This window comes from Suncus etruscus, chromosome 14, assembly GCF_024139225.1.
Source record: "Suncus etruscus isolate mSunEtr1 chromosome 14, mSunEtr1.pri.cur, whole genome shotgun sequence".
In the NCBI taxonomy this organism is placed as follows: Eukaryota; Metazoa; Chordata; class Mammalia; order Eulipotyphla; family Soricidae; genus Suncus; species Suncus etruscus.
Genome location: NC_064861.1, coordinates 32504029 through 32521425, shown reverse-complemented (window position 1 = coordinate 32521425; position 17397 = coordinate 32504029). Strand labels below are relative to the sequence as shown.

At 44.1% G+C, this 17397-nt stretch overlaps 1 protein-coding gene across 1 annotated transcript in view; it reads right to left on the bottom strand.

The window, feature by feature from the left end:
* Window positions 1-17397, bottom strand: part of AFF4 (ALF transcription elongation factor 4) — a 95774-nt gene that overhangs the window by 78303 nt on the left and 74 nt on the right. The gene's annotated exons all lie outside the window — the stretch shown is intronic.

Genomic DNA, 17397 nt, shown 5'->3' with positions numbered 1-17397 from the left:
GCTCCCACTTCCAAAACTGCATGCAGAGAGCAAATTAAAAGTTAGCAAATGATACACAGTCATTTTGGGGCTTGTTTTTGTTTTCAGACCATACGCAATGTTACTCAGAGGTTACTCCCGCCTCTGCACCCAGGGACCACTCCTAGCAAGCTAGGGGGTACTATATGGAATGCCAAGGATTGAATATGGGTCAGCCTTATGCAAGCCAAGTGCTTTATCCACTGTACTATCTATCTCTCCAGAACCTCAGAAATGTTGGTTTATGGGTCAGAGAGATAGTGTGGAGGTAAGACATTTGCCTTCCATACGGAAGGACTGTGGTTCAAATCCCGGCATCCCATATGGTCCCCCGAGCCTGCCAGGAGCGATTTCTGAGCGTAGAGCCAGGAGTAACCCAAAAACCAAAAACCAAAAAAAAAAAAAAAAAGAAATGTTGGTTTACACTAAAAATGAAATTGTTTCTCATTAATTGCATCCTTATTTGCAATGTGTAGAAGATATATTTATTTGTATATATGGTGATAAAGTACATAGATTTTCTGTAAAGTACTTAATGTTTCATCCCTCAGAATAACAAGGTTAAAGTAAAATGCTAATATATTGAATGAGAAAGCATAAACTCAAGGTTTATAAATTTAAATCAATTCATGTCCTAATTAAATTCTGTAATAGAATCCTACTAAAATATAAACAAGAATATGTTTGTTTGGTTTTTTTTTTTTTTGGTTTTTGGGCCACACCCGGTGACGCTCAGGGGTCACTCCTGGCTATGCACTCAGAAGTCACTCCTGGCTTGGGAGACCATATGGGACGCCAGGGGATCAAACCATGGTCCGTCCTAGGCTAGCGCTGGCAAGGCAGACACCTTACCTCTAGCACCACCGGCCCAGCCCCAAGAATATTGTTTTTAAGGAGGTTCAGCCAAGACAGCTCAAAGACTAGGTTGCAAGTTTTGCATATGGGTAGACTAAATTCAAACCCCAACATCATGGTTGGGGTCAGAGCAATAGCACAGTGGTAGGGCATTTGCCTAACACTCAGACTACCCAGGGCAGACCAGGTTTCAATCCCCAGCATCCTGTATAGTCCCCGGAGCCTGCCAGGAGTGATTTCTGAGTGCAGAGCCAGGAGTAGACTCTGAGCGCCGCCAGGTGTGTAAATAAATAAATTATTATAAACAATAATAATAGGTGGCCGGAGAGATAGCATGGAGGTAAGGCGTTTGCCTTTCATGCAAAAGGTCGGTGATTCGAATCCCAGCATCCCATATGGTCCCCTGAGCCTGCCTGGGGCAATTTCTGAGCATAGAGCCAGGAGTAATCCCTGAGCGCTGGTGGGTGTGACCCAAAAACCAAAAAAAAGAAAAAATAATAATTAAAAAAAAAATTGGGCCCGGAGAAATAGCACAGCGGTGTTTGCCTTGCAAGCAGCCGATCCAGGACCAAAGGTGATTGGTTCGAATTCCAGTGTCCCATATGGTCCCCCGTGCCTGCCAGGAGCTATTTCTGAGCAGACAGCCAGGAATAACCCCTGAGCACCGCCGGGTGTGACCCAAAACCCAAAAATAAATAAATAAAAATAAATTAAAAAAAAATAATAATAGGGGCCAAAGAGATAGCATGGAGATAAAGCGTTTGCCTTGCCTGAAGAAGGTCGATGGTTCGAATTCCCAGCATCCCATATGGTCCCCGAGCCTGCCAGGAGCGATTTCTGAGTATAGAGCCAGGAGTAACCTGAGCACTGCCGGGTGTGACCCAAAAACCAAAATAATGATAATAATAATAATAATAATAATAATAATAATAATAATAATAATAATAATAATTACTATTATTATTATTATTTGGGGGGCTGGAAAGATAGCATGGAGGTAAAGCATTTGCCTTGCATGCATAAGGTCACTGGTTCGAATGCCAGCATCCCATGTGGTTCCCTGAGCCTGCCAGGAGCGATTTCTGAGTGCAGAGCCAGGAGTAGCCCCTGAATGCTGCCAGGTGTGACCCAAAAACCAATATATGTCATTTATTGTGGGTTTTTTTCCTCCAAGAAAAAAAAAAAATCATAGGATCCGAGAGTGAGGCAAGAAATAGTGGAGTGGGGCCGGAGAGATAGCATGGAGGTAAGGCGTTTGCCTTGAAGGTCATCGGTTCGAATCCCAGCATCCCATATGGTCCCCTGTGCCTGCCAGGAGCAATTTCTGAGCCTGGAGCTAGGAATAACCCCTGAGCACTGCTGAGTGTGACCCAAAAACCACCAAAAAAAAAAAAAAAAAAGAAATAGTGAACTAGGGGGGCAGGTGTGATAGCACAGTGGGTAGACATTTGCCTTGCACTCAGCCAACCTGTGACTGACCCAGGTTCTATCCCAGCATCCCATATGGTCCCCTGCCAAGAACGATTCCTAAGTGCAGAGCCAGGAGTAGCCAACCCAAGCACTGCTAGGTGTGGCCCAAACCGCATACACACACACACACACACACCACACACCACACACCACACACACACACACACACACACACACACAATAGTGACCTAGAGACCACACACACACACACACACACACACACACACACACACACACACACACACACACACAAAATAGTGACCTAGAGACCAGGCAATAGAATTTCATATAGTCCCCTGAGCACTGCCAGAAATAATTCCTGAGTGCAGAGTCTAGAGTAACCCCTGAGCATCACTGGGTGTGGCCCAAAGGCAAGACAAAACAAAACAAAAACAACAATGAGAGAGGGAGGGAGGGAAGGAGGGAGGAAGGGAGGGAAGGGGGGAAGGAGAGACCAGTTAACATGATGACCATTTAAAAGAGATTATTTGATCCATTTCTAGCCTGCCTGACCTCACTCCCTGTCTTTGCTGGAAATTCTGCCCCTCAATCAGAGCTGTACAAAAGCAACATGTTACAATGTAATCCACATGTGATTCTATCTTCAAACTACAGTTCATCAGTAAGGTCTGAATCTTTTTTTTTTTTTTTTTTGGTTTTTGGGCCACACCCGGTGACGCTCAGGGGTTACTCCTGGCTATGCGCTCAGAAGTCGCTCCTGGCTTGGGGGACCATATGGGACGCCGGGGGATCGAACCGCGGTCCGTCTCCTAGGCTAGCGCAGGTAAGGCAGGCACCTTACCTCGAGCGCCACCGCCCGGCCCCAGGTCTGAATCTTAACTTAAAGCTAGGTCAAGGACCAGATGCCAACAGTTTTATATATAGTATATGTATGTATGTATGTATGTATGTATGTATGTATGTATGTGGGTGTACATATATACAACTATAGATAAGTGAGTACCTATTGCTGTATATTTCTCTCTTTTTTTTGGGGGGTGGGGGGTTTGGGCCACACCAGGCGGTGCTCAGGGGTTACTCCTGGCTGTCTGCTCAGAAATGGCTCCTGGCAGGCACGGGGAACCATATGGGACACCGGGATTTGAACCAACCACCTTTGGTGCTGGATGGGCTGCTTGCAAGGCAAACACCGCTGTGCTATCTCTCTGGGCCCGCTGTATATTTCTCAAACAAACAAAAATACTTAATGCCGAAGAGTGGCCTTCAGGTAGGACATTTGCCTTAGTTGGCCAGGTTTGATCCCTGGCCTCACATTTGGACCTCCAAGTTACCAGAAGTGATCCCTAAACACAGATCCAGGAATAATCCCTGAGCACCACCAGGGTGGTGAAAACCAAAATAATAATAGTATAATAATAATAATAATTATTATTATTATTATTATAATGTTGAAGAGATAGCTCAACTAATTGGAGTGTATATTTTGCATATAGGAGACCATAATTAGATCCCCAATACTAAGTGATCCCCAAAGAACCATCAGAATGATCCCCAAGCGCACAGTCAGTATTAGCACTGTGACACCTCCATCCCCACTAGCCAACATTGGGTGTAGCACCAAAACCAAAACAAAACTCAACCACTACCTAAGTAAAGAGAACTGACTGTAAGGAGCGGAATGTTAGGCAATCCTCAGACTGGTGTCTACTACTGCTAAGGTCCATTTAATCTGCAAAGAAAGAAATCAACCATTTCTTTTTAAACCACATAGTAAACCTTGTGAATTTTGCAAGCTGCTGCTGCACTCTGCTCTGACATCATCATTCTAGATGCTGGGGGTCGGATGATGGTTAAGGAACCACATGGACTCTCGGTGCACTGCCCCGAAATAACAATAAAGTGATTCGGAAATAAGTACTTTTTGAAAATTGTGGCTTGGTAGTAAAGCACATAACTCACACATGGGGCCCAAAATTCAATATCCAGCATGGCAATTTCTTTCTTTCCTTTTTTAGCCATGCTCAGTAATGTTCAGAGGTTACTTCTGGCTCTGCACTCAGGAGTTACTCCTGGTGGTGTTCAGGGGACCCTATGGGATGACAGAGATCAAATGCAGGTCAGCCATTTTACCCAGGTAAGCGCCTTACCTCCTGTACTATCTCTCAGGTCCCTTATTTTGTTCCTTTCTTTCTTCTTCCTTTCCTTTACCACCATCCTTCCCTCTGTCCTTTCCTCCCCCCTCTCTACCATCCTAACCCCTAATAGTTTTCAGGAGATACTCCCAGCTCTGTGCTTAAGGGTTGCTCCTGGTGAAACCTGGGAGAACATGCAGTGCCAGAGTTCAAACCTTGGTCTCTGGCATAAATAAAACATGTGCTCCAGCCCAGCACACCCTGTATTCCCACTGACCCCCTCCCTTTTTTTTTTGGCTTTTGAGCCAGACCCAGCAGGGATTAATTATTCCTGGCTCTACACTCTGGAACTATATGGGATGCTGGGAATTGAACCAGGGTTGGGCGAGTGCAAGGCAAACACCTACCTGCTATACTATCACTCTAGAGCCCTCTCAAAAAAAAATTTTTTTTTTTTGGTTTTTGGGCCACACCCGGCGTTGCTCAGAGGTTACTCCTGGCTGCCTGCTCAGAAATAGCTCCTGGCAGGCACGGGGGACCATACAGGACACAGGGATTCGAACCAACAACCTCTGGTCCTGATCGGCTGCTTGCAAGGCAAACACCGCTGTGCTATCTCTCCAGGCCCCCCCTCAAATTTTTTTCCCTAATGAAAACCTATGGGCACAGTGAGATAACATAAAATTTTAAGTCTCTTTCCTTCCATAAAGTCAACCTTGGTTCAATCCCTAGCAGGACATGATACCCTGAGTACCATTAGGAGTGACCTGAATACTGCCAGCTGTGGCCCCAAAACCTAATTATTCCACTTCTCCCTAGGATATTGCAGCTATAACATATTATGACAATGTAGTCAAAACTGTGGTTGAAGAGGGTATACCATATTTTCCAGCGTTGGGCATATAACACGACCCTCTAATTTTGCAGTTAAAACATAGGTTTAGGCCTATATTCGCTGTATCAGACAGAACGTTCCTGTGCTGCAACTGTATGTCCCACAGTGAGCCAATCACAACAAGCAAAGGTTCAAAGGTTATACTGTCATAGACTTCCTCTCTGATACTGGCCAATCTGAGCAGGCTTTTTACAGTGTAGATTCGGGTCCAGAACATTGTCTAATTTGCAGGCATCAAAAGCCTGCTTGGATTGGCTGAGTTAGAGAGGCGATCTGAGCAGCCTTGCAGTGATTGGTGCAGGATCCAGTTGGAAAATTTGTTTTGTGGCAATATTCAGACAATTTTCATTTAGCGGCATACTGAAACATTTTTTGGGATATGCTCAACATATAAGACGACCCCCGATTTTCGGTTGACTTTTTTTTGTTTCAAAAGTCGTCTTATACACCGGAAAATATGGTACATAACCCTCGCTGAGTCCCTCTCCAGTGGTAGATCATAGAATACTTCTAACAAAACATGTAAACAGAGCTGAAGTGATAGAATAGTGAGTCTAGGTTCAATCCCCGCCACCCCATAATGTACTCCCAGCACCACCAGGAGTGATTCCTGAGTGCAGAGCCAGGTGTAGCCCGAAAAACAAAAATAAAAAAAATAATAAAATAGAAGTGTTAAAGCTCATCTAAGAAAAAAACGAAATTAATACACAGAGCATTTCATGAGCCATAGATATTCCTAATCACATTTTGAGATTCTGAATCCTGTAGTTCCAAAGTCCATCTAGCCATCTGGGGGGAGGAGTGGAGGGAGAGGCAGCACAAAAACCAGCAGTACTCAGGGCTTACTCCTGGCTGAGCTCAGTTCTTTGGATCAAATCTGGATCAGCCAGGTGCAATAATCCCTGTATTATCTCTCTAACCTCCCTGTATTCTTCTATAGTTTTTCTATCTTTATTTGGAATTCATGTAATATCCCATTTGTTCTCACCAAATTTCCATTTCATTTAAATTAGTATGTGTCATTCACCTAACAAAATTAAAATATCTATTAGATTAAATTGGGTTTTCAGTTGCATGTAGATGTTCTGGTACTCAAAATACTCAAGAGATGTTAGCTAAAGCAATATAAGTGAATGAGATCATACAGACAGTGAGGAGAAGGTCAAGGCTAAAACCCAGAACTATCAATAACAATGGATTAGCAGTCCATTAGCAGTCTACAAAGAAAAAAGTTAAGAAAGGAATAGTAGGGGGCCAGAGAGAGAGCATGGAGGTAGGGTGTTTGCCTTGCATGCTGAAAGACCTTGGGTCAAATCCCAGCATCCCAAATGGTCCCCCAAGCCTGCCAAGAGAGATTTCTGAGTGTAGTGCCAGGAGGAACCCCTGAGCACTGCTGAGTGTGACCCTCTCCCCCAAGAAAGAAAAGAAAGAAAGAGAAAGAAAAAGAAAGAAAGAAAGAAAGAAAGAAAGAAAGAAAGAAAGAAAGAAAGAAAGAAAGAAGGAAGGAAGGAAGGAAGGAAGGAAGGAAGGAAGGAAGGAAGGAAGGAAGGAAGGAAGGAAGGAAGGAAGGAAGGAAGGAGAGAGAGAGAGAAAGAAAGAGAGAGAGAGAGAGAGAGAGATAGTAATAAGACAATGAAGAAAACTCATCCAGGAGAAAATGGAAAACAAGTATAAAATGTGGTAAAGCAGTGGGGCTGGAGAAATAATACAGCAAGTAAGATGCTTGTCTTTCATACATCTGACCCCAGATTCAAACCCCAGCATCCCATATAGTCCCTCAAGCACCACCAGAAGTAGCGCAGATCCAGATGTAACCCCTGGACTTCATGGAGTGTGACCCAAATAAAAAATAAATAAATAAATAAATAAATAAATAAATAAAATAAATAAAACCAAAAAAAAAGGAAAAGTAGTAAAATCAGTCAGCAAAAAGTAAAGCAGTAAAAAAAGTAAAGTAGGGGCCGGAGAGATAGCATGGAGGTAAGGCGTTTGCCTTTCATGCAGAAGGTCATCTGTTCGAATCCCGGCGTCCCATATGGTCCCCTGTGCCTGCCAGGAGCAATTTCTGAGCATGGAGCCAGGAGTAACCCCTGAGCACTGCCGGGTGTGACCCAAAAAAAAAAAAAAAAAAAAAAAAAAAAAAAAAAAAAAAAAAGTAAAGTAGTAAAGCAGTACTATTTGCAATATTCAAAAAAAATGGAAGTTAATCAGTTTTTGCTGGTTCTATCCCATATATACAGGAGTTACATATGTTATTTTTCTTTTTTTTTTGTTTTGTTTTGTTTTGTCTTGTTTTTTCGAGTCACACCCAATGACGCTCAGGGGTTTCTCCTGGCTCTGTGCTCAGAAATCGCTCCTGACAGGCATAGGGGACCATATGGGATGCCAGTATTCGAACCACCATCCATACTGGATCAGCTGCTTGCAAGGCAAACGCCTTACCTCTGTACTATCTCTCCGGCCCCTATATATGCTATTAAACTTACTTTTGTTTTGTTTTCCTCTTCAATCCATCTGATATTAATTTGATCATCTGCCAACCTAGAAGGAAAGGTGGGAATTACTCCCTTTCTCCACACTTTAATTTTTCAAAACTTTCTTGGTATTTGGGATCTTCCTAGTTCTATGCAAATTTCTGAAAATTCCGTCCTGTTTTTGTGGGAAATGACACTGGAATTTTGAAGGGATAATGCTAGATTTGTAGAATGCTCTGGATAAGGTGAACATTTTAACAGTATTTATTCTTTCTTTTTTTTTTTTTTTTTTTTGGATTTTTGGGCCACACCCAGTAATGCTCAGGGGCTACTCCTGGCTATGTGCTCAGAAGTTGCTCCTGGCTTGGGGGACCATATGGGACACCGGGGGATCGAACCGCGGTCCGTCCAAGGCTAGCGCAGGCAAGGCAGGCACCTTACCTTTAGCGCCACCGCCCGGCCCAATAGTTATTCTTTCAATCCATGACCAGATGACTTTCCATTTTACTGTCTCCTACTATTTTCAATAATGTCAGTTTTCAGTGTTAGGTCTTTCACCTCTATAGGTCTAATATTGTGTGTGTGTGTGTGTGTGTGTGTGTGAGAGAGAGAGAGAGAGAGAGAGAGAGAGAGAGAGAGAGAGAGAGAGAGAGAGAGAGAGAGAGAGAGAGAGGGGAGAGAGAGAGAGAGAGAGAGAGAGAGATACCCAGCCACGCTCAGGGGTTTTGTGTGTGTGTGTGTGTGTGTGTGTGCGAAAGAGAGAGAGAGAGAGAGAGAGAGAGAGAGAGAGAGAGAGAGAGAGAGAGTGGGATGCCAGGATTCGAACCGTCCTGCATGCAAGGCAAATGCCTTACCTCCATGCTATCTCTCTGGCCCCTATAGGTCTAATTCTTCCCTAGTACTTCTATTCTTTCTTTTTTCTTTTGGCCACATCCGGTGACACTCAGGTGTTACTCCTGGCTATGTGCTCTGAAATCGCTCCTGGCTTGGAGGACTATATGGGACACCAGGGGATCAAAACTCGGTCTGTCCTAGGCTAATGTGGGCAAGGCAAATGCCTTACTGCTTGTGCAACCACTCCGATCCCACTTTTATCCTTTTTTTAAGCAATCAGGGGTAAGATTTTTAAAATTCTCTCAACCGATTTTTGCATACTTGTTTTAGATCCTGCAATTTTATTACTGTATTGTTTTCTACAAGGTGAACCTTGCACTATTTTTGTTGTGGCAATAAGACCACCAGAGGAAGAAGAAATAAAGGCAGATTGGAGTCAGAGAAAGAGTACAGCAGGTAGGACCTTTGTCTTATACTTAGCCAACTGAGGTTCAATTCCCAGCACCCTATATAGTCCACCAAGCCCTGCCAGGAGTGATTCCTCAGCACCAAACCACACCAGGAGTATCAAATGAGCATCACCAGTTTGTGTTACACACACACACCACACATACACACACACACACACACACACACCCATCCATCCATCCATCCATGAAGGATGCCTGAGTTAAACACACACACACACACCCATACATACACACACATACACACACACACACACACACACACACACACACACCCATCCATCCATCCATCCATCCATCCATGAAAGATGCCTGAGTTAAATGCCCAGCACATGTGACCCCTGAGCAGTCAGAACAGCTTCTGAATACACCAGGATGTGGCCCAAATAAATAAATAAGCGAATCAGTAAATAAATAAATAAATAAATAAATAAATAAATAAATAAATAAAGCGCTGCCTTTCAAGCTTGCAGCAGGTGGTGGTTCTACCACATATGCCAAGCATGATCCTGGCAGCTCCACTGTTTTGCATGGGAGCACTATGTGGCCACCAGTGATTTCAAGACACACCACAGCCACTTGTGTCTGCCTTACCCGTGCTAACCTACCACTTGCGCCACTGATCCGGCCCCAGGAGCGATTTCTAAGCGCAGAGCCAGGAGTAAGCCCAGCGCTTAACCTGGGTTGGCCCAAAAACCAAACAAAAAGTAATCCGATCATTTTAATCCTTATCTTTTAAAGATATATGATGAAATACTGTAACAGTTTTTCATTACTGTGTCTTCCCCATAGAAGACTATGCTCGCAGGCCCCTCATTAGTTGAAAAACAAATAATTAAGATAAAAGTAAAGGGCCCGGAGAGATAGCACAGCGCACAGCGGCGTTTGCCTTGCAAGCAGCCAATCCAGGACCAAAGGTGGTTGGTTCGAATCCCGGTGTCCCATATGGTCCCCCGTGCCTGCCAGGAGCTATTTCTGAGCAGACAGCCAGGAGTAAATCCCTGAGCACCGCCGGGTGTGGCCCAAAAACCAAAAAAAAAAAAAAAGTAAAACACCAGCACCAAAACAATAGCACAGCCTTGCAAACAGCTGACGGGTTCAATCCCCAGTATTCCATGTGGTTGTCCAAGCACTGCCAAGTGTTAATTCCTGAGTGCAGAATCAGAAGTAAGCCTGAACACTGCTGGTGCTTTTGCCCAAAAGCAATACAAAAAATAAAAAAGTAAAATGGGGATTCAAAGGAGGCAACTTATACCATTTTAAAGCAACTTATACTGGGCCTTTAAAATGGTGAAATTTTGGGACTGGAGCAATAGCACAGTGGTAGGGCTTATGCATTGTATGCAGTCAACCCAAGAGGGACCCCGAGCCTGCCAGAGCAATTTCTTAGTGCAGAAGCAGGAGGAACTCCTGAGTGCAGCCAAGTGTGACCCAAAAACAAAAAAATAAAAAAGATGAAATGTTGGGGGCCAGAGAGATAGCATCGAGGTAAGGCATTTGCCTTGCATGCAGAAGGACCTTGGTTCGAATCCCGGTATCCCATATGGTCCCCTGAGCCTGCCAGGAGCAAGTTCTGAGTGTAGAGCCGGGAGTAATCTCTGAGTGCTGCTGGGTGTGATCCAAAAACAAAACAAAACAAAACAAAAAAATGTTAACAGGTAGAAACAAAAGATATGAAGTGATATTCCAGGGACCAGAGCGATAGCACAGCAGTAGGGCATTTGCCTTGTACGTGGCTGATCTAGGATGGACCTTGGTTCAATCCCTGGGGGACCATGAGTTATTTCTGAGCCAAAGCCAGGAGTAAGCCCCTGAGCGTCACAGGTTATGCACCCCCCCCCCAAAAAAAAACCCTGATATTCCAGGGGCCTGGAGAGGCAGCACAGTGGGAGGGCATTTGCCTTGCATGCAGCCACCTGGAACAGGCCCAGTTCAATCCTGGCATCCCATATGGTCCCAAGCCTGCCAGGAGTAACTTCTGAGGACAGAGCCAGGAGTAACCCTGAGAGTCTCTGGGTGTAACCCAAAAAACAAAAAAGGGGGAGGAAGAAGTGGTGGTGCAAGCGGTAGGGCATTTGCCTTGTATGCTCTAGCCTAAAAAGAATGATTTCTGAGCACATAGCCATGAGTAACCCTGAGTGTCACCGGGTGTGGCCAAAAAAAAAAAATAGTGATATTCCAGAAAAAAAAAAAAAAAAAGTCAGTAACAGCTAAGCATTGTGAAAGCCTGTTCATGCAGTTCTCCAAAAAAGAACATGAGAGCCATTCAGGCCCAAAACAACCCCATGAAGCGCATGTTCCAACAGATCATAGCAGTGTCTCCCTGGGCAACCCTACTGGCTTTCCAAAGCTATCAATTATGGAAGCCCCAGATTTTTCTGAACACACCCTCCAAAACTTTGAGAATTCTTTAATCCATTCTAGTAAATAAAAATCAAAATAATCCCTTTAAAAAACTACCCACCTGGAACAAGAGCAATAGTACAGGGGCCGGAGAGATAGCAAGGAGGTAAGCCTTGCATGCAGGACAGTGGTTCAAATCCCGGCACCCCATATGGTCCCCCGAGCCTGCTGGGGACGATTTCTGAGCATAGAGCACGCATGCACGCAAATTCTACTAACTAAAGGGGTTGGAGCGATGGAGCTTGTCTTAAATACAGCTGACCCGGGTTTAATCCCTGGCATCCTAGCATGTGGCCTACAAATCACTATCAGGAGTAATTCCTGAGTGCAGAACCAAGAGTAACCCCTGAGCATCATTGAGTGTGACCCAAAATCAAAACAAAACAAAACAAAACAAAACAAAATAAAATATTACTAACTAATGAGCCTAGAGTAGACAGACTGGGCTTCATCCCATATGGTAGAAGTGACTGATCAAGAAAGGCATTTCACCAGAGCAGCCCTTGCCTCACATTTAAAAATAGATAAATAAATAAATAAATAAATAATAAAATACTACCCACTAGGACTAAGGATGTGACTGGGATGTTAGATCAGATACTTTGTATACAAGAGCTAGATTCCCCAACATTACAAGTCCCCGACTCCTCACCCCCACCCAAACCTTCCACCCCACATCACTAGGTATACCCCCAACAAAAATTTTTGTTTACTTGTTTTGTTTTTAGGGCAGACTAGGAGGTTAAACCACATGTAAAACAGGTACCCTATTCACTGTACTCCCATTAAAGGCTGGTAATGTGTGAATCCGAGAATTCAATTCTACCACCAAATGCACCTGACCAGCCCCCATAATGACTGGAAGTAGACCCTATCAAAAACATAGATTCCAGAACTGGAGCAATAGTGTGCAGGACTGGAGCAATAGTGCAGGGTGTTTGCCTTGCACACAGCTGACCCAGCCAGGATGAACCAAGGTCCCCCAAGCCAGGAGCAATTTCTGTGTCTGACCGCATAGCCAGGAGTATAACAGGATGTCAGCAGGTGTGGCCCAAAAACAAAACAAAACAAAAGCATAAATTCCATGGGGGCCTGAGAGATAGTAGAGTGGGTAGGGTGTTTGCCTTGCACATGGCCAACCCAGGAGATGGTGGCTGGATTCCGGGCATCCCATAGGGTAACCAGAGCCTGCCAGGGGTGATTTCTGAGCACAGAGCCAGGAGTAACCCCTGAGGGCCACTGAGGATGACCCCCCCTTGCCCCTCCCCAAAAAACATAGAATTCGGGGTGGGGGAAAAAAAACACATAGAATTCACAGTCAAGAGAGATAGCACCATAAGAAGCTTGTATTGCATGTGATTGACCTGGGTTTGATCCCTGGCATCCCATATGATCCCAAGCCTACCAGGAGTGACTCCTGAGCACAGTCAGATATGGTCCCCTGGGCCCGGAGAGATAGCACAGTGGAGTTTGCCTTTCAAGCAGCCGATCCAGGACCAAAGGTGGTTGGTTCAAATCCCGGTGTCCCATATGGTCCCCGTGCCTGCCAGGAGCTACTTCTGAGCAGACAGCCAGGAGTAACCCCTGAGCACTGCCGGGTGTGGCCCAAAATCCAAAAAAAAAAAAAAAAGATATGGTCCCCTAAGCTCCACCAAAAATAGTATCCACTGATAAGCTATATTTTCCAGCCTAAAATTCAGCACCTGAGTTCATTAGACACCTTATAGAGATAAGATTACAGGAAAAGCCTTCCCTCAGAAAGTTCCTCAGGTTACAGATTTCTAAATAATACAGCTAATTGGGCTGGAGCAATAGTACAACAGCTAGGGATCTTGTCTTGCATGCAGTAGACCCAGGTTCCATCCCCACATCTCTTGAGCCACCTAGTCAAGAGTAATCACTGGGGCCTGAGAGACAGCACAGCCATAGAGCATTTGTCTTGCACATAGCAGATGCAAGATGGTCAGTGGTTCAAAATCCAGCATCCCATATGGTCTCCTGTGCCTGCCAGGAGCGATTTCTGAGCATAGAGCCAGGAGTAACCCATGAGCACCGCTGGGTGTGGCCCAAAAACCAAAAAAAAAAAAAAAAAAAAAAGAGTAATCACTGAGCAAAGAGCCTGAGTAAGCCATGAGCACTGCCTGGCATGTTCCAAAAACCCAAAATAAATTAATAAAGTACAGCTAGTTAATAGGTAGATAGCAAGCAGAATTTTCCCCCTTCAAAACAGTAGTAAATTCAATAGTAAAATGTTTGAGGGGGCTAGAGAGATAGTAAGGACAAAGATTACGGTGCTTGCCTTGCCACAGCCAATGGCAATATATATATATATATAGTCCCCCCCAAATATAGAAAGGTAATTCCCTTTTTTATTTATTTATTTTTTTTTGGTTTTTGGGCCACACCCAGTGGCACTCAGGAATGTAACTCCTGTTACTTAATTTAGAAATCACTCCTGGCAGGTTCAGGGGACCATATGGGATCGAACCCATATGTGCAGGGAATCGAACCAGGGTGTGTCCCAGGAAGGCAAAGGCCCAGGAAAGTAATTCTTTTACAGAGCAAAGAATAAGCCTTAAGCACAGCTGGGTGTGCCCCCCATCCCCCCACCCGCAAAAAAAAAAAAAAAAAAACTAAATAAAATGCTTGGGAATATTTTGGTAATATATTCAGTGGTTCTAAATATTTTCATGTGCCAGTATCACTGAAATGCTCAGAAAATGATGTGAAAATAAACATCAAAATCAACAGAAACATGGGTGATTCAGTCAAAATTCAGTAACTGTATTGTTTATTATTGCTTTCTTTCATTTACTAGAGTTATCATTTCCAACAACTAAAATGAGTAAGTATAGGAGACTACAGATGGGTTTTACTTTGACTAAACCAAATGAAAAATGAGCAAGGTAACTGGTCAGTGGAGTTTAAAGTAGTTTGCATTCAATGATTACACCTTCTTTCACAATAAATGGGCCAGGCAAACAGCCTTCTAGAAATCAAATATAACTTCAGAAGAAATGAAAAAGGAAGTAAAAGCTGGGACATTTAATAAGCAAATGATTAAAAAACTGGTTCAAAAGTTGGGAAATCTCTGTATTCCAGGGTTTTTTTTTAAAAGAATAATATAGCTGAAGAAAAGAACTAAAATTTTAAAAAAAATTAATTAAGTCATCAACATATACAGCATTCATACATTTCTGGGTCATTTGTCCAGGTGTGCTTTTTCAATACAAAGAAACATCCCTTTGATTTTATAAAAAAGCAAGGCCTGTTACATTTTGGACTCCATTCTATGCCAGTAGATGGCCACAAAAGAAGAAATACCTGTTTCCTTTGTTTCTCTCAAGTAGGCTTAAAACCATGACATTTACCGTAACTCCTCAAAAAAAAAGATAAGACAACCTGTAGATGGCTTCACCTAGTCATCTGTAAATGACAGGCATTTCCCCCTTCAAACACCTGACTCATTCAACTTTCTTAGGTGACCATTTTGTGTGAAACCTTAGGTTGAATAACCTGACTGAACAACTATTTCAAACTCAAAATATGATCTTGTTCAAATTCAAGCTACGAAGTGTATGAAATACTGGGGAGGACAAAGATACAAATGTCAAAAGTAGTGCTTGCTTGTGCTACAGACCTTAGTAATGGACCTGCAAGAAATTTGTGGAACATGGCAGAATATAGCAACAGTTACTAGAAGGGTACAAATAACCCAGGAGCGCATTAGAAGAGAGTGTAGCCACATCTGACAACTTGAAAGTGCAACTGAAGTTAAAAAACAGTCTATTTGTAAAAAAAATCTTAATTTGCACAGGTTCACCAGAGCATAGTATAACTATTCAAAATTGTACATCACTTTCCAATTAGCTAAACTCTTTAAATAAACAAAACCCCCTCCTAAATCACAAACATCCTTATCTTGTCCACTCCACTCTTAAACACAACGTTTTATTTAAAGGGAAATTTGTATACTGTTCCAATAAGCTAACCAAAAAAAAAAAAAATCATCAATGGGCCTGCTAGTCACCACAAACTGAATGAAACTGCTGGTCTTAAAAATAATTTTTTTCTTGCTCTCAGATAAATCAACTCTGAAAGATAATTTAAAATAACAGTATTGGGGGGGGGGGGTCGAAGAGCCGGTTTAGAGACTGAAAGATGCAGTGATGAAAAAGGAAAATAAGCCGGCAAAGAAAAAAAATTAAAAGCCATCTTTGTTAAAAAACCAAGTGGCCACTTGCCAACAGTTCTTTTATGCACGTATTACCAAAATGATCCCCGGCAGACTCACAGGCCACAAAGGCTCCTTATCTCTCAAACACCAAAGTCAGAGTTTCTCCGAAATGTCTCTCCATTTGGACTTAGGAGACAGTTTTAAAAAAAGAAAATTCAAAAAAAAAAAAAAAAAAAAAAAAAAAGGCAGCACTTCACAGAATGATGATGATGATGATGCAAACAAAGCTTCGAGCCCTAAAAAAAAAAAAATCAGCAACAAAAGACGACAGAATTTTACAAACACTCATTCACCGGCACCTACAGATAATTTCGATGCAGGAAAAAAAATTAAAAATAAAAAAAAATTTTAAAAAACGCCGGTCATTGGAAAAGAAAAGGGACATAACACAGGTCTGAGTTTTAAAAAAAAAAATTCCATATGGCCAGCAGGGACGAAATCGCCCGATGAATAATCCTTCATGGCCACTGACATGGGGGGCTCCCCTCGCCCCAACTCCTCCCCAACTAACTACCTACGCAAGCATTTCAGACCGACGCTGGCTTTGCTTGCTTGCTTTCCACCGGCTGTGACGGGGATTCATTTTGTGAAAGCAAACAAAAAAAAAAAAAAAGGTGGTGAGAAGACAAGACTCCCCCCAAAACTCCGCTAGGACCCCCAGCCCCCAATCTCCCAGCTCCATCCCACCCTGCAAAGAGTAGATGGATGGAAGAAGAAGAAGAAGGCGCAGAAAGTGGAAGGAACAAAGCACTGACGTCAATTACGAGCTTAACCCGGGGCCCGGGCAGCCTAAGCAGCTGGAGCCAAGGCCTGAAAAACATCAATAGGAGCCACCACCACCGCCGACAGCCAGCCGGCCGGCCAGGCAGCCCAGTGGGCCCCAGCCCTAGCCCCATCCCGAAGGGAGGGAACCCCAGAAACACACCCCCCCGTCTTTCCCATTTTTAGTCAACCCCGACGCTCATCGAAGGCGGAAATTTCCCCCCACCCTCCACCTTCTTTTTCTTTTTTTTTTTTTTTGCATGGCAGAGGGAGGAGGAGAAGGAGGAGGACGACGAGGCCGCGCGCAGGATCGCGAGAAGGAAAAGCGAGAACCAAGTGGGGTGGTGAGCAGAGCCAGGAGCAGCCAGAAAGAAGCCAGGCCCATTTTCTTTTTTCTCTTTTTCTAAGCCGGGGCCAGCAGAAAGAACTTGAGAGACGGAGGCTGGGAGAAAGAGAAGGATTCGAAGGGAAATACATGAATAAAGAAAGAGATCTAGAAATGAAGGAATGAATTACAAAAAGTAGCAGGTCACCCCGGGGTGGCAAGCGATCTTGCCTGCCAAGCTCCTTTTCCCCAAAACCAAATGGGGAAACAGAGAAAAGAGAGAAAGCGGCAGAAGAGGGTGACGGCCCTAGTGGAAGCTTCTTCATTGGTATTTTTTGAGTCTTGGAGGGGACGAGGTGAGGAGAGGTGAGGTGGGGTGAGGCGGGCTTGGGGGGTGCGGAATGCGAGCTGGGAGGGAAGGAGGGAGGCAGCGCAGCCCAGCCCAGACAGGGGGCCCCCCTCGATCTCGCCACTCCACGCACAGGGGCCCCCCAGGATGCAACCCCCCGCGGTGCGGTGCGGTGCGGTGCGGCCCTCCCTTTCCACACCCCGGCCCAGCCAGCT